An 18,618-nucleotide genomic window follows, 5' to 3' on the forward strand; every position below is an offset into this window, starting at 1 on the left:
CACATATGGCCTTGTCCTCCAGTCCAAATGACAGCAAACTCTAGCAAAGATATATCTGAAAAAGGGAACGGTGAAGAGGATGAATCTGCCTATTTCATGAAGAATTATTCCCAGAAGTTGAACACAGAAACTCCACATAGAAACCAGTGGCAATGTTGCCAGGTGGTGGTGCACCTGGTTAAGTGCACATGTTGCGGTGTGCAAGGACATGGGTTCAAGCCCCCAGTCTCCACCTATAGGGGGAAAGCTTTGCGAGTGGTAAAGCAGAGCTGCAAGGATCTCTCTATTTCGATTCCCCCCTACTTCCCCTCCTGTCCCATTCCTGGCTGTCTCTATCCAATAAATAAAGATTTTAAAAAAAGATTTATCAACTCTTGGTCTCTATATTGTCCTTAATTATAGAAATTATCAGAAAAATGTTCATAAAAACATATCAAATTAAAGAAACCATTGGCCAGCTTTCAACTATTTAGACACTTTATAAACATAGTGATTTGGAAATGTGGTCATTATTCTTGACAATAGGTACTCACTTAAAAACTCAGGGATTTATTCATATTAAAGAAAGTGAGAATGGGATCAGTGGGTTGTCAAGAGAGCTGATGCCTAAGTGGATACCTGCTTTGCCATGTGCCTAACCCAGGTTTGAGACAGACCCATAATATACCAGGAGATGCTTCAGTATAGTGGTGGCTCTCCCTCTGGTTCTCAGTCTCTGTGTCTCTTTCTAAAAACCTTTCTAAAAAGGTTGGCTTGGAGTGCTGAAGCTCTAACAAAGACAAAAATTAATAATTTTAGTGATTGACCAGTTGGTTAAAGTATAATGCTCATAACAAAAATAATTTCAGAAAACCAAATTTTAGAGATGGGGCCAGAGAATATCTCACTGGGCATGGTGCCTACTGTTGTTAAAATTCGGAGGCTCTAGCCGGGCGGGCTGGCTTCACGGGCGGGTAACAGAGACGCGGAGACAACGGCTGGGCAGGGCAGCTGTATTTCTTTATTCAGGAACAACGATTCACAAACTAAGACAAACTAATCACCAAACAGAACTCTGCTGTCTCTTTGCGGCGGCGCAAGCACTCTCTCTTTCTCTGGAACTCAGGAACTCTCCCTTACTCTCGAACTCTGCAACTCTTCAACTCTGGAACTCTGAAACTCTGGCGGGGTTCCTTGGGGCGGGGCCAAGCGGGCCCGCGAAATTAGCAGGCCTGATCTAATTCTCTTGGCGGGGTAGAACTAGCACCCAATGTAAAGCATACAACAGCCTACCTTGGCAAGTGCATGACCAAGGTTGGCACCTCATTAACAGTGCTACAAGGACACTGAAGAAGTTCCAGTAGTATGGTGTCTTTTGCTCTCTGTATCTCTTTTTGTATCTGTCTGTCTCTGTCTTTCTATCTAGTTGATTTAAAAAGTTGGCCCAAAGTGATGTACTCATATCCTGGCAATATCAAAAGAAGCAAAAAACCTCAAGAGATGAAAATCTAAAATCTAAGAAGGAAAATTCACTGGATGAAATGAACGGCAGATTACAGTCCACTTACCTGAATGTTCAATGAAACTCAAGCATAAGAAAAACAATCCCTGGGGAGATGATGTCATGGCTGGAAAAAGGACCAGAAAGCTGGATCAAGGAAAAGAATAGATCCCAAATATGGGAAAGGGGTATATATGTTGTTGACTGTAAACCCCATCAATTTGATGTGATCTGCAGCCCATAATCAGCTTAGGAGCCTATGTGACCTCTGCATCCCGCTAGATCTGAGCTCACGTTCTGTGGTCATGAGCAGAAACATTCCAGGCTGCCCCAATATCAACCCATCTTCCTCTCTTCAGAGGATGGAACATTCTCTACCATTGTTGATCCAAGTTGAGGGCAAGGTCCTAAGGGGCTTTGATCCACTGGCATATCAGATTTCAGGCTCAGAGGCAAAAAGAAAAAGGGAAAAAAAACTAGTATAGCCATAGGCCCTTTGGAATATAACTAAAATACGCCTACTAGCTATCTACAAAATGGAGGGCCCCCCAACTCTTCATCTGCACTATTCCAGCCTTTAGGTCCATGACTGGTCAACAATTTGTTTGGCTTTGTATGTTAACTCTCTTGTCAACCACCAGGTTCCAGATTCTAGCAGGATGCCAATCAGACTTCTCTGGACAGACAACCCCATCAATGTGTCTTGGCGCTCCAATTCCCCAGACCCCTTCTCCACTAGGGAAAGAGAGAGGCAGGCTGGGAGTATGGATTGACTTGTCAACACCCATGTTCATCGGGGAAGCAATTACAGAAGCCACACCTTCCACCTTCTGCATCCCACAATAACCTTGGGTATGGACTCCCAGAGGGTTAAAGAATAGGAAAGCTATCAGTGGAGGAGATGGGATACAGAGTTCTGGTGTTAGGAATTGTGTGAAGTTGTACCTCTCTTATCCTATGGTTTTGTCAATGTTTCCTTTTTATAAATATTTTTTTTAATGATAGAAAGAAAAAAAAAGAAAAACAATGCCAAGACACAGTAAAATAAAATCAACCAAAGTCAGAAATAAAGGGGGAAAATCTTAAAAGCAGACCTAATCCTCAGTACATTCAGGAGAACACCCTCTCTGCCTGGCAGATCCTAAAGGGTGACTCTACTGTGCCCCACAGGCAATGGGAAGCAGAGAACCTGAAGGACAGTCAGCACACTCCCAAGATACCTCTAAATAAACAAAATATTCAGAGCATAGCATTTTGCACAACTATTCTGAATAACCACTGGTGAATACAGACTCAGTAAATAGCCCACATATGTATGTATGCATGCTTGTATGTATACATGTGTTTATTTAATACTAAAGCACTACTCAGCTCTGGCTTATGATGATGCTGGGGATTAAACTTTGATCTTTGATGTCTCAGGCATGAAAGAGTTTTTGCATAACCATTATGCTATCTCCTCAGCCTAGGAACAACATCCAGTGTTTATTATGGATTGACCTTGAGATCATATCCTGTGGGTCATCAGAAAAGTCATGTTGCAATATATTAATAGCAACACAGTAATAGTAGGGGACTTAAACACCCCACTCTCTCAACTTGACAAATTATCCAGGCAGAAAATCAATAAAGAAATGAGGGAGCTAAATGAAGAGATAGATAAACTAGAACTATTGGAAATTTTCAGAGTAAAAACGGTGACTTCACCATTTTCAGACTATCTTGGATGAAGCTGGAAGAAATCATGTTAAGTGAAGTAAGTCAGAAACAGAAAGATGACTATGGGATGGCTTCATTCACAGGCAGAAGTTGAAATACAAGATCAGAAGAAAAAACACTAAGTAGAACTTGGACTGAGGTTGGTATATTACACCAAAGTAAAAGACTCTGGGGTGCATGGTGATGGGGGGGAGTTCAGGTCCTGGAACAGGATGGCAGAGGACCTAGTGGGGGTTGTATTGTTGTGTGGAAAACTGAGAAATGTTATGCATGTACAAACTATTGTATTTTTTTTTAGTTTTAAGTAAATTGTTTATTATTTTTAAAGTATATCTTGTGCTTTTAGATTCTTTTTTATATTTTTATTTTATTTAAATTTTCTTTTTTTATTTATTCCCTTTTGTTGTCCTTGTATTGTTGTAGTTAATTATTGTTGTTGTTATTCATGTCGTCATTGTTGGATAGGACAGAGAGAAATGGAGAGAGGAAGGGAAGACAGTGAGGGGGAGAGAAAGACAGACACCTGCAGACCTGCTTCACCACCTGTGAAGTGACTCCCCTGCAGGTGGGGAACCGGGGGCTCAAACCAGCCTTAGCAGTCCTTGCACTTTGTGCCACATGCGCTTAACCCGCTAAGCTACCGCCTGACTTCCTTTTATATATTTTTTTATTTACTGTTGACTGTAAAACATTAATCCCCCAATAAAGAAATTTTTTAAAAAGAAAGAAAAAAAGCCATGCTCCATTTTTGCATAGAAAAGCAGAAAAATATGTCATGCCTTTTCTAACAACCCAACAGATCCAGAAATGTCCTCCGACCAATAAATGCTCCAGTCTTCATTTGCAGTTTGTATAAAGTTATGCGGAGAAGATAGTGTAAGACTGGCCATATGGTTCTCACTTGGTCTCAAGAGCTGGAGAGGATGCTTCACTCACCTTCTCTCCTGGATAACCACAGGATCCAAGAACAAACTATAAACACCTTGATGCATACTTCCACTTCACCTTCTGACTCTCATAGGCCTCAGTGACTTCTGGTGAAGAAGAGGGCACTATATTCAAGTGCTACGTGCTTCATTTGGATTTTTTTTAATCCATTCATTCAATAACTATTTGTTAAGTACCAGCTATGAGTCAGGAACTCTATTTGGAATTCAATGTATTCAGAATCAGGCAGGCTTCCTCCCTTTGTGGAGCTCATATCTTACTACGAAAGAAGTACATGAATCAAAATATCAATAAAATAATGTGTAGTAGTTCCTAGCACACTTGGCCACAGTAATGAGCACAGTGAAACTATGCATGATGAGATGTGAGGGTGTAGGGATAGGACTGGTATTGGTACTGTGTGCTTAGAGCACATTAATATTTTTTTATTTATTTTAAAAAGGAGACATTAACAAAACCATAGGATAAGAGGGGTACAACTCCACACACTTCCCACCAGCAGATCTCCGTAGCCCATCCCCTCCCCTGATAGTTTTCCTATTCTTTATCCCTCTGGAAGTATGGACCCAAGGTCACTGTGGGATGCAGAAGGTGGAAGGTCTGGCTTTTGTAATTGCTTCCCCGCTGAACATGGGCGTTAACAGTTCAATCCATACTCCCAGCCTGCCTCCCTCTTTCCCTAGTAAGGTGGGGCTCTGCGGAAGCAGAGCTCCAGGACACAATGGTGGGGCTGTCTGTCCAGGGAAGTCTGGTAAGCATCCTGCTAGCATCTGGAACCTGGTGGTTGACAAGAGAGTTAGCATACAAAGCCAAACAAATTGTTGATCAACCATGGACCTAAAGGCTGGAATAGGAGCACATTAATATTTTATCATGCATGTCTGTCATATTTATGTGGCGGCACCAGCAAATGTCATTAATCCAAAACTTTATAATCTTCAGTTGCATACTAATAAAATAACATAATAGACTTGCTACCTTAAAGACCCAGGTTTGGAGAGTCGGGCAATAGCGCAGCGGGTTAAGCGCACGTGGTGCAAAGTGCAAGGACCAGTGTAAGGTTCCCAGTTCAAGCTCCCGACTCCCCACCTGCAGGGGAGTCACTTCACAAGCGGTGACGCAGGTCTGTAGGTGTCTATCTTTCTCTCCCCCTCTCTGTCTTCCCCTCCTCTCTCCATTTCTCTCTGTCCTATCCAACAACAACAACAACAATAATAACTATAACAATAAAAAACAAGGACGACAAAAAGGAATAAAGAAATAAATAAATATTTTAAAAAGACCCAGGTTTGTACTCTAGGATTACTGTTTATTAACTGTGTATTCAAAGGCAGGCTATAGCTCCTTTCCCTATCTATGAATGATGTATCTAAAATATTATATAACATTTATATCCTCTCTTCATAAAATGATAATGCTGTCTGTTCCTCCTGGAAATAAGGTACAGTGTAAAAAAAATGTCTGTGAACACCACATGATTGCAGAAAGGTCTACCTTTATTTCAATCAATGATGTTTCCATTCCCTGTCTTTGTCATTATCCTGGAGCACAAAAGACAGCATGTGAATATGATAAATTAGGGCCCACTTGTCTAGGTTCAGATATGCTGGTGCCAGCCCAGTATCCTTTAAAATAAATCTACTCCTTTACTGGACCCATAAAATCAGCATCTTTGGGGAAGGCCTGGATTAACCGCGTGGGTAGCATCTGAAGGAGGGAGAAACCAGGCTCCATCAGTCAAAGGGGTTTTGGGACTTGAAGGTCCCTTTGCAGCTGCATTGCCTGACTACGGGGCAGGTGTGGGGACCCCTGGGGTTCAGGAATGCAACCTGAAGCTCCAAGAAAGAAGATGCAGGAGGAAAGGGGGCCATGAACCATAGGCAGGTCCCAACTGAGAAATAAAATGGATCAATCCAAGAGCACTGCTCACTGGAAAATCACAGGAAAACTCCCAGTGGGGAGGTGAGCGGGAGTACCCTGGATGGCAGCCACAGAAAAACAGAGAATTATAGACTTCTATATAAAAAAAAAACACACACACACAAAAACCAGAGATATAGCCATTTTCCCTGATGAGAACATTGGGGTAGCCATACTGCCTTTGCACATTCCAAATCATCTAGACCCATTCTGGTGTGTCTCTATAGGGAATGATGGCTTATCACACATGTCCACAGCACATAACAACTTATATTTGTTGTGTGGATTCAATTAAATCATGCAATTCCAGGTCAATAACAATAACAACAACAACAAAAAGGAATCTGTGAATAACTACTTTCTAAGCCCATACCATGCATAATGGATTCTACTAGTTGATTTCAAAATGTGACCATAAAGCAAAGAGGCAGACTGCCTTATATAATTGATGGGAATAGACCAGTTACTTTATGGCTGGATTTCATCCCTTAACCACACCAACTTCACTTTTGCTGGAAAAGTTGAAAACAAAATGCCCCAAAGCATCAAAAGCCCTCCTCTACCACTTTGAGATTCACATCTCTTTCCAGACACATCATCTTGGCTTAGTCATTCCTATACCTGTACTGGGGCACTGGTCACAGACAGAGGGGACTTTGGGCTACTGGTGGAGGAAGTCACATCTGGTTCATAGCACACTTGCTCTTGAGCATTACTGTCCTTAGATTAAATAAGAACTTTATCCTCTTATTTTTGAGGACCCTCTCCTAGCCCTGACTTTATCCCACCCATCCCCATAGAGCAAGGAGCCCATAATTCCAATTAGATACGCCAATTCAGTACATAAACTCTATTCTTGCTTCTAGACTGCACTCCAGTCCCCCACCCTGACCCCATGTCTCAAGAATTCCCTGTCCAAATAGCCAAAAGTTCATAAGCATCTGTGTGATCAGTAGGTCCTCTTCCTTGTGTCCCCTCTTGAGGTAAAACATTCACTGCTAGTCCCATAGAACACTCAGGAAAGGGTTTTGGCAGGGATGAGAGTGGTGATTGTATTCTTACTGTGTGGGTGGGCAAGAAGTCTTCCTGGGTTTCAGAAGTCAGGAGTTAAGGACTGAATTTGACTCCATGAAATCTCCAAAGGAGTCTAAAATTCCTGTTTTCACCTTTCAGCAGATTGTGAAAATGTTTTTGTCAAGAAATGGGAGTTAGCATATTTTATTTAATAGATCATTCATCTGATTTATTATTTATAAAGTTTAAATATTTTGACTATGATATCAGTCCTCCAAGTATACTTACTCTACAGATCCTGTAATTTTTTTAAAAAATACTAAGACGTGGTGGTGGGCAGAGGCAATGAGTGAGATAGCATAATGATTATGCAAAGAAACTCTTATGCCTCAGTTTTAGTTCCCCACACTATAAGCCAGAGCTGAGCAGTGGTCTGGAAAATAAATAAATAAAAAGACTTGGCCCATGGTGTCAGAACAAAGAGATTGCCTAATTGTCACCAAATCACTTAGGAAGTGGTTTTTACCAACATTCTCTACCTATCTGTTATCTCTGCTACCTTCTTCTAAGACTCGTCACATCTTGCCACTAATCACCATTAAGTTTTGTTCTCTCTCTTTCCCCCCCCCAAATGAGTCAGATTTCATTCCCATTGAATGCTACTACCAAATGAAAAGAAATGATCCATCTTCAGTAGTCTGTGAATTAGTGCAAAGGCATGAAATCATATAAAGAAACCCCCACCCCCTTTTGCTAGCTGCCCCTACCTAGAACCCTCACTGTCCATTGATGAAAAACCTAGCCTTGCTAGTAGTGACCAGGTGATCCAAGGAGCAGGACCTGTTGTCTATAATCACAGTCACACAGAGCCTCTAGGGATAGAAACTCACACAGCTGTATATCTGAGAGATTTCATTCTAGTTGCTTCTAGCCCATGGTTTAAGCTGATCACTCTTGGGACTTCAATACAGAAGATAACTCCTAACCACAAGTCCAGGTCCAGGTATCTCATTTATGGGAATCTCTCAAAGGGAAAAGTTGGAGAGACTTATTTATACTTTTTTTATTTTCACCAGAGCACTGCTAAATTCTGGCTTATGGTGATCTTGATGGGTATTATACCTGGGACTTTTGGTGTCTCAGGCATGGAAGACATTTTGCATACCCACTATACTTTCTCACCAGCTCGAGGTTTAAATATAGAAGAAAATAATAATATGCTAAGTAAATACCTGGGCCTGAAAGTGGCATACCAGGTTAAGCACACATTACCATGTACAAAGACCTGGGTTCAAGCCCCCAATTCTCACCTGTGGGGATTGGGGGGGACTTCACAAGCAGTGAAGCAGTGCTACAGGTGTTTCTCTTTCTCTCCCCCTCTCTACCTTCCCCTCCCCTTTTAATTTCTCTTTTTCCTATTCAATAAAAAAGGAAAAGAAGGGGGGAATTAGCCACCAATAACAGCAGATTTGTCATGCAGGCACTGAGCCCCAGTGATAACCCTTGTGTCAATAAAACAATAAACAAAATTAATGCAAATAAAAAAAGAACATACCGTTCCTCGGCAGGGACTCTCTAATCCAGATTTTAACTCAAGTATCTGGCCTTTCCCATCTTAGACCTAACCCTAAAGACATTAATGAACATTGGCTTATGGTGCTACTTCAGAGTTACATATAACACATACATACACATTCACACACACACACAAAAGCACTTTTATGTGTCACTTAACGGGCTAACATACTGTCAGAAACACATGGTGGGGAGGGAGGGCATGCCCTGTGCCTATAATAGCTGGGGTTGTATATAGGTTGTGTCCTCATGGTTCTTCTGATTACAATGACCCACACTCTGATGGTCATTCACTAGTACTGGAAGGTGGAGAGTTTGAGCAGGAGGTGCAGGGAGGTTGTTGAGTATAGGGACAAGAGGGTGGGAACCTGGGGTTCTGCCTATACTGGAGTCAAGGTGGGAGGCCTAGGGTTCCATACGGACTTTTTTTCCCTAATAGTGAATTTAAAACCTAAAAGTATGAATTGAAGCAGGGGAAGAGAAAATAAATCAGTGAAAATGTCATATATCTAAGTTACTCGATGTTCTCCACAAAAGGAGCATCACGGATGGGTGGCCTGGTTTGTATTTAGTAATGTGGTTGGCATTGTCCCTTTCTAGAGGAATGCATGTGAAGTGAATGTCTCAATGGTCAAAAGTTTAATGACAGGTATCAACACTAGAATAAAAAAATCAGAAGTTCAGGTGAATACATCTCACACACACACACACACACACACACTCACCTATTTACACAGGGGAAAGGCAAAACTCTTTAATATAGTCATGATGTCATTATTGCTATTAATGAGTTGGACAACTACAGGTTATTTTTCCAACTTATTTATATTTCTTGCCTTTTTGTCAAAAGCACAGAGTCTATATCTGTTTAATTAAAATTCAATATGCACAAAAGTGTTAACTAAGAAAAAATCTTATTTATTTTGTTTAATAGCTTCAGGATTATAACAGACAGAATTGACATGGCAACATAATAAAACTCCTCAAAATTTTAATAAGTTTGTCTTTTTGTGTGAATCAATTATATTTGACTTGAGTCTCTCCATTCTGTGGCAATTCATCAAAGAGTCTAAGAAACTTTATTAACATACGGAGTGCTGACAAAATAGGTCATTTGGCTAGTGTGCTTGTTGTGCCTTATAAAAGCTTCATAAGTGGTGAAGCAGGGCTGCAAGTGTCTCTCTGTTTCTCTCCCTTTCTATCTCCCCCTTCCTTCTTGATTTCTCACTGTCTCTATCCAACAAATAAAGATAAAAATAATAAAATAAAATATTTTTAAATAAAGAAGTTACCTTAGAGCAGTGAAGCTCCAGTGACAGAAAGGGGGGGGGGGGGAGAGGGAAAGGGAGAGGGTGAGGATGGAAGTAAAGAAGGAAGGAGCCACTAGCTCTTAAGTAGAGACATCTTGCCAATTCTCACCAAAGGTTGGAAGTTAACTTCAAATGTGGAGCTAATTTTTCCTTCCATTCAGATTTTAGGAACAATTGTATATAGCTCTCAGAGAGTGGTTTCTTCTTCCCTTATTTCAAAGCAACCATGCTAATTTAACCAAAGCTTACATGTTTATGACAGAGTTGCACTGTTTTATAAACTCTCAGCCCCATATGCACGGACAACAAATAAGGCTTTCAAGAAAACTGGTATTCTCCATAAAAAGAAAATCTAAAACCAACCTCTAATAGTATGTAGTCTACTGAGCTCTACATGGCTCATTAGAAAAAGGAAAGTCACCACCAAAAAGTCCAGATTAATAATCTACAGAGGGTGGATATAAGACAAAGGAAATCAGAAATCTGAACTAGCTTCCTCAATCAAGAATAAAAAGTAAGCAAAATAACTAGCCTTCAGATATATAGGCTCCTTTTAAGAACTTTTTTGCTCTAGTTTCCTTTTTTGATTTCACAAAGTTTATTTCAGTTCTTGTTTTACTATGTATCCTACTGAACTACTTAGTCTTGTCATACTATCATAATGTGTAATAAAGCTGTAAATAACTTCATAAGTATACTAAAATGATTTTATTAGTATTTTCCTAACAAAATAATTAATAATCCAATATATTTGCAAAATACTTCTCTTTTCTCTGCTTTTTTCTCCCCCTTTCTCAGCCCGTCTTCTCTTTCTCTTCCTCCTTCTGTTCCTCTTCCTCCTCTCCCTCCTCATTCTTCTTTTAGATAAAATATTAAGCAGTGAATGTCAAATGTCATTCGTGGGCAAATAAGGAATAAAATAATTGCTATTTGTTCAAACAATAATTGTTTAGTGCCAAGACCCATGTGAAAGTGGCTTGATAATTATTCTTGACCTTAGTAAGTAAAAGTAAAAATAGGAAGGCTATAGAGAACATCATATGAAAAAAAAGTAAAGAACTATTAATTCTCATTTCTAGTGAAATGAAATCTATACAATCCAGCTGAAAAACATGTGTCCATGGATGGCCGCTTCATTATGAGCAGATGTTGCCTTCAAAGAAATTTAGACAATGAATAAAGAGTTTTCTAAGCATAATTTAAATATTTATTTATTTTTATATTTAGGCCTTACCCAATGGTCCAGTGGCATAGATCCATTTTTATCTGGTATTCAATTTCCTCTTGATTGCCTTCATCTGTCTAATAAGTTTCATGTAATTTGCGACCTTCACTCTATCCCCAAACTGAATGACTTTGGCAAGAAATAAATAAAACTTTAACTTTTCTCTTCATCCACTCATTAAGGTTATTATTTGCTGTTTGTTTGTTTCTTTATTCCTCTGGCCCAAAACCTTTTATTTTTTATTGCAAAGGCATGTATGATGTGGAGAAATTAAAGCCACAATTATCCTCCAGCAATCAACAACCAAAAGTGAGCAATTTTTCTAAGTGAATACTAAATTTTTCAGGTTATTCTTAGGATTCATTTATTAATTGAGAGCAAGGGAGGGCAGAGAAAGAGTGGTGCTGGGGTTTGAGCAAGGGTGACATACATGCAAGTCCTGTACTGTACCCACACAGCATCTTCCCCAGCCACAAAGGTTACCTGTTTCTATGTACACACATACATATGATTTATTCATTTTAACAAGAGAGACAGAGATCAGCTCTGGCTTATGGAAATGCTGAGGACTGAGTCTGGGACTTCAGAGCCTCTTGCATGAAAGACTTTTGCATAACTATTATGCTGTCTCCCCAGCCCTAACATGCCTGTTCCTGATGCCATAGAAGAGGATTTGGGGAAGAGAACATCTTCTGGTCTTTGTAATACAAAAGGTAAAACATGAATTCTGAGAGGATTGTCTTCTGACACTTGCACCTTATTCTCTCTGTGAATCTAGTGGAGATTGCTACAGTTTAGGTGAGATTGTGATTCACTGAACTTTATAGACACAATTCAATTCTGATTTTCTTTTCTTTCCTTTCTTTCTTGCTCCACCAGGGTTATTGGGACTCAGAACCCACTACGTGATTTCACTACCTTCTCCTAGTGCCCCTCACTTTTCTTTTCTCTTTTTTTCCTTTCTCTTACGATAGTGAGAGCACAGAAAAGAGAGAGAGAGAGGGAGAGGGAGAGGGAGAGGGAGAGGGAGAGGGAAAGGGAGAGGGAGAGGGAGAGGGAGAGGGAGAGGGAGAGGGAGAGGGAGAGGGAGAGGGAGAGGGAGAGGGAGAGGGAGAGAAATAGAGACACCTGCACCACTGCTTCAACACCCATGAAGCTTTCCTCTCCTTCATGTGGGAACCAGCAATTTGAACCTGGATCCTTGTGCATGGTACCATGTGGACTCTGTTAGATGTGCTACCACCCAGTCCCCTGATTTTACTTTCTTAAATAAGTTTATTCTTCATAAATAGCCCCTCCTTCCTTTGGAACACAATTTTTGTTGGCTTTTTTGGACACAAAGTATCTTAATTTTGATCATGGACTTTTCCTAGAAACTTTGAGTTTTTACAACTTTTGGAGGGTCCAACCAAAGGCTTTCGTGCTTTGCTATAACCATCTTGAAAATCTTAATAATAATTATTGAACAATTTGTAATGATTCTAACCCAAATTGTGTAGCAGGTCTTGCTCAGTTCATGAAATTAATCACCAAAGTTCAAGTGAAAGAGTATCATAAGCCTTACAGAGTATAACAGTAGAGCACATTTGTTGAGCCTTATGACCTGTTCTAAGAATTTGAGGCATTAACTCATTTCAGCCTTGAGAAAACCACTATAATGTAAGGTTTATCTTTGACCTCATTTTATAGACAGGGTAATTGAATCACAGAGGTTGATATTAATTTCTCACTCCATTAATTAAGGGCCCAGGAGAAGACCCCAGACATCCTGACTCCAGAGCCTGCTACGTGTAAAGTATTGAGAACAGTTAAAGAAAACTTCATATTCACCTGGTTTCCATAATGTAGCCCCTAGACAGCACCCCACCCCACCCCCCAAAGAAAAATTTTTAAGTCAGTTTTGGCTTATGCTTCTACCTCTCCCAGTTTTTCCCTAGTATCAGATTTTGACTGAGTAACTGCAATACTGTGGAGATTTCATTTAGCAGAATTTATTATTTATTAGATTCCCTATTTATTAGATCCATGAGTGTCTCATCCACAGTTTATCCATAGACTAAAGGATCACATTTTAACTCTTCTGGGAGCATCCAGATTACCTTAAGATATCTAAGAGTTTTAAGGTTTATCTAATTTGTTTTTTGAAACTAGGAAATATTCTTACTTATTTTCTCCTTTTATAAGGTTCAGTGCCCTGACTGAGTTAAATATGCATATTGCCCCATAAAACCCGCCCCAGCTAATTTTTAATTAGTTTGCCTTCTGTTGTCAGCAGAGAAACCAGCTTCTGGACAGTAATGTTTTTCAGGAAGGGAGGTAATCAAATCTGGCAGTCAGCACCTACGAATGAAAACAAGGAATATTTAAAGAAGTCCCATTTTCTGAGACATGGTAAGAAATTAAGACCCAGACATGTGTACGGTAAGTTACTTATTTGACATTTATTATTACTTTTTTAAAATGTTTTTATTGTCTTTATTTATTGGATAGAGACAGCCAGAAATCGAGAGGGAAGGAGGTGATAGAGAGGGAGAGAGACAGAGAGACACCTGCAGCCCTGCTTCACCACTCACAAAGCTTTCCCCCTGCAGGTGGGGACCGGGGGCTCAAACCCGGGTCCTTGAGCGTTGTAATATGTGTGCTCAACCAGGTGCGCCACCACCCGGCCCCTTATTATTATTTTTTAATCCAATGTATTTCTTTGTTGGTGTTGGGGCTCTTTCTTCAGAATGTTTAGCATTATCAAGTGAATGAAAATGATTCTATATATTGAATTCCTTAATAGTATCAACATGGAGGGGTGGGGGAGACAGCATAGTGGTTATGCAAACAGACTCACCTGCCTGAGGCTCCAAGGTCCTGGGTTCAATCCCCTACACCACCATCAACCAGAGCTGAGTCATGCTCTAGTTAACATATAATGAACATGGGGCCAGGTGATGGTGCAGCTGATTGAATGTACATGTTTCTATGCTCAGGGGCCTAGAGTTCAAGCCCCCATTCCACACCTGCAGGGGAAAGCTTCATGAGCAGTGAAGCAGTGCTATATTCTCTCTCCCTCTCTCCCCCTCCTTTCTCAATTTCTCTCTGTCCTGTCAAATAATTTTTTATTACCAAATAAAATGATTGGACTTGACAGCTGTACTACAAATCCACTGTTTCTGAGTACCCTTTTTCTTTCTTTTTTTTTCCCCTTCTTTTATTTTATCTAACAGGACAAAGAGAAATTAAGAAGGGAAGATGTGATAGAAAGGGTGAGATAGAGATAGACAACTGTAGACCTGCTTCACTAATTGCAAAATTTCCCCCCTGAAGGTGGGAGAACTTGGATCCACCTGCATATCAGATATCAGGCTCAGAAAAAAAGAAGAAAATAACTAGTATAGTTATGGGCTCTTTGGAATATAACTAAAGTAGCCTTACTAACTACCTACAAAACAAAGACCTCCCAACTCCTCATCTGAACTATTCTAGCCATTAGGTTCATGACTAGTCAACAATTTGTTTGGCTCTACATGTTAACTCTTTTTTTCAGCCACCAGGTTCCAGATGCTACCATGAGGCCAACCAGACTTCCCTGGGCAGACAACCCCACCAATATGTCCTGGAGCCCCACTCCCCAGAACCCCACCCCACTAGGAAAGAGAGAGACAGGCTGGGAGTATGGATCAAACTTTCAATGCCATGTCCAGCGGGGAAGCAATTACAGAAGCCAGACATTCCACCTTCTGCACCCTATAATGACCCTGGGTCCATACCCCAAAACTCCCATAGGGTTAAAGAATAGGGAAGCTATCTGAGGATGGGATACAGAGTTCTGGTGGGGGGAATTGTACCTCTCTTATCCTATGGTTTTTGTCACTGTTTCCTTTTTATAAATAAAGTTTTTAAAAAATCACTGAATTTTTGCAGTCAAGGATCATTATGTGTTCTGTTTTCATTCCCAGATGATCCTTCCTTTTCTTCTCATCATCAAGGCTTATGAGTCATGCTTGGGTGTCTTGGCGCTTAGTAAATTTGTAGCAAATGAAATCGAATTTTCTTTTTCCAGTGTAGTTAAGCAACAAGAATTGTTGCTTTTGATAACATAAAATTCAAGTCGTTGACATGATCTCAGCTGCCTGGGACTCAAGGGTTTCTAGTCCTCTTCACAGCAGTTCCCATAGCATAAATTCTATACTTTCCTTGTGCAAACTGAGGCAACAACTTGAATGAGTTTTCTACTCTTTGAATTTCTCTGGACTAATAATATACCAGGCCCTGGTGGAGTCTAGCCTTCCAATCCACACCTCCAAATAAATCAACAAAAATATGCAGAGATGCAGGTTAACCAAATTAGGACATGAGGCCTAAGAAGCATGAACAAGAGGCGATAATCACAGAGAGGGGAAGGAAGGAAAACGTCATCCTTGTCAGGATGAAGGCTGTCTGGAAAACAGTAGCAATTCAGTCTTCTCCTTCTCTGAATCCATGTCTTTTCTTTTTTTCACATAAACTGCTTATTGAAAATGTACTTGAGAAAGTACAAAATCACTTAACTGATTATCTATACCTTAGTTAGGTTGAGAGACTTTTCTAGGTACATAAGTGGTATCTAACAAGTATTTACTACACTCAACAGTTTTGAAAACAAGAAAAAAACTGTTTTCCTTGCTGCTGATTTTTCTATTAGTAAATAAATAGAAGAACATTTCCTATTTTGCTTCATCAAATAGTAAATTTTTAGATTCTTAAATTGTTCTACTTATAGAATATGGAATTTCTCCATCTCGGCTCATAATGATTCCAGAGGTTCTAAAGAAGAATGAGAAAATAATCCAGGAACTGGGTAATCTACAGCTAAATGAAAGCACATACTTACAAAGTACACAGCAACTGTTAAGGTCTGGGACCTCGCTCCTATCTCTTCCATACTTTCTCCCTTTATTAAGTCCATAGGAGTCATGAAGGGGTACTGTGAGCAGAAAGAGACATGACCTAGCATAGATGAAAACATCAATATCACTGTGAACTGTCATAGTTAAGACTCAGATTCTGGAGCTTCTTTAGCTTCTTTGTTGGGGAGGAGTAATATTCCATGAGACTTACTTTCTTGTTTTTGTGTCCATGGGGCTCAGTGACTGCACTATGAATCCACCACTCCAGGGAGCGTTTTTTTCTTTTTTCTTTTTCTTTTCTTTCTAATTTTTATTAGATAAGACAGAGAAAAATTGAGAGAGAAGGGGATAGAGTGGGAGAGAGAAAGATGCCTGTAGACCTGCTTTATCATTCATGAGGCAGACTCCTTGCAATTGAGGACTGGGGACTAGAACCCTTGTCCTAGCATTTGGTAATATGTGTGCACCACCAACACCACCACTCTCCTCACACAAAACATATTTGCCCATCTTCATTTCTAGTCATATACTGTAATGAAGGAATCCTTGGTTGTCTGAACAGATATCTTGTCAGTTTAAAAAGTCTTCTACCGGGGGTCGGGCGGTGGTGCAGTGGGTTAAGCGCATGTGGCGCAAAGCGCAGGGACCGGCGTAAGGGTCCCGGTTCGAGCCCCCGGCTCCCCACCTGAAGGGGAGTCGCTTCACAGGCGGTGAAGCAGGTCTGCAGGTGTCTATCTTTCTCTCCCCTTCTCTGTCTTCCCCTCCTCTCTCCATTTCTCTCTGTCCTATCCAACAATGAATTGTGTCAACAAGGGCAATAATAATAACCACAACGAAGCTACAACAAGGGCAACAAAAGGGGGGAAAAATGGCCTCCAGGAGCGGTGGATTCATGGTGCAGACACCGAGCCCAGCAATAACCCTGGAGGAGGAAAAAAAAAAAAAGTATTCTACCTGTTTACTTGGGTCTGATTACACTGAAATGACTCTATCATATCAGAATCTTTAGAGTAGTCAAGGTGAGAACTTCCTACATTTCCAAAAGCTGATAATCTGATATAAGGCTTGCTGAGAAACATGGTGATCTGTAGCACCTCACTTGTTGTATCTTACTCAGAAAATGCTTCACAGAGTCCTTTTGACTGGAATATAACTTTATTTTATTTTTATCAAAATCCAGAGTCTTCTCAGGCTCTTGAGTACTAATTTTACACATGGTCAGAACTCTTCCTTCTTCCAAAAATAGCATCAAAGATAACCATAACTTTGGTAGCATATCCAAAGTGCAGTTAAAATTCCCGGCATAGGATGTGATCCAGAAATAGATAAACAGTCCAAGAGGACAATTAAAGTAATTCAAAAAGTAACAGACTCTTCCTGAACTTTAAAGTCTTGAAATATTCCAGCCTGAATGAAAGCACTAGTTTGCACACACTTTGCATTTTCCAGTGTAACCTTGATGACATTTTCAGTCTCAAAACATGTGGCATGTTCTCAAAAAATGAATAGCTTTCAGGATGGTAGAGAGATTTCTGACATTTTCAAGGCTGGTCACTGAGCTGTTGGCTTTCTCCTCTTTGACTTGTACGGTTTTAAGGGGCATGACCCACTGTGCATCAGACTTTGAATGATGTTCTTGGTCCTTTGCAGTGGGGTTGGGTTGCCTGAGTGCCCCACCCCAGCCAGGTGACTGAGAAAGTTCCTGGGCAACTAGGCAGGAAGTCCATCCATATCTTTTATAATAAACCATTTCAGTTCTCACCTCAAGAGACACAGTCTTTCTAGTCAATTTTGGATCTGGTCTTAAAGTTTAATTTGACTAGTCAGATGTGAGGAAAGTGAAAATGTCTATGACCTAGCTCAATTTCTTTTTCTTTTCTTTTCTTTTCTTTCTTTCTTACTTTTTTTTTAAGAATTGAAATTTCTAGGGGCCAGGTGGTGATGCACCCAGTTGAGCTTGCACGTTACTATGACGATGTTCAGGACCCAGGTTTTTGTCCCTGTTCCCCACCTACAGGGAGGAAGCTTCATGAGTGGTAAAGCAGGTCGGCAGGTGTCTTATCTTTTTCTCTATCTCCTCCTCCCCTCTAAATTTCTCTATGTCCTAATAAATAAAATAAAATAGAAAGAAAAAAAAGAGGGGCCAAGTGGTGGCTCACCTGGTAAAGCACACATGTGACAATGCACAAGGACCCAGGTTCAAGTCCTCTGTCCCTACCTGCAGGGGGGAAACTGTGGGTGAAGTAGTGTCTCTCTGTCTTTTTATCTCCCCATTCCGTCTCAATTTCTGAATATCTATACCCAATAAATATAATAAAATTTTTGTTTAAAAAAGTATAGAACTTTATTTTATATTTAAATATTTTATTTATTTACTTAATCTTCTCTGTTCCAGACTCTTGGAAACAGAGTTGGCAGTCAGCTGAGGTAAAGAACAAACACCTCATCACAGACCCCTGAAAGCGTCAACCCGGCTTTGACCTAGCACGTCATGATTGGGCCCTCTTCAATCGCTATCGAACAGGCCATGGCCGGTGCGCCACTATGTTC

General features: G+C 40.3%; 1 pseudogene; it reads right to left on the reverse strand.

The window, feature by feature from the left end:
• Window positions 1–16,685: 16,685 nt before the first annotated feature.
• Window positions 16,686–18,084, reverse strand: LOC103128808 (cell cycle checkpoint protein RAD1-like; annotated as a pseudogene).
• Between the last annotated feature and the right edge of the window lie 534 nt (window positions 18,085–18,618).

Source organism: Erinaceus europaeus, chromosome 3 (genome assembly GCF_950295315.1).
Source record: "Erinaceus europaeus chromosome 3, mEriEur2.1, whole genome shotgun sequence".
Classification (NCBI taxonomy): domain Eukaryota; kingdom Metazoa; phylum Chordata; class Mammalia; order Eulipotyphla; family Erinaceidae; genus Erinaceus; species Erinaceus europaeus.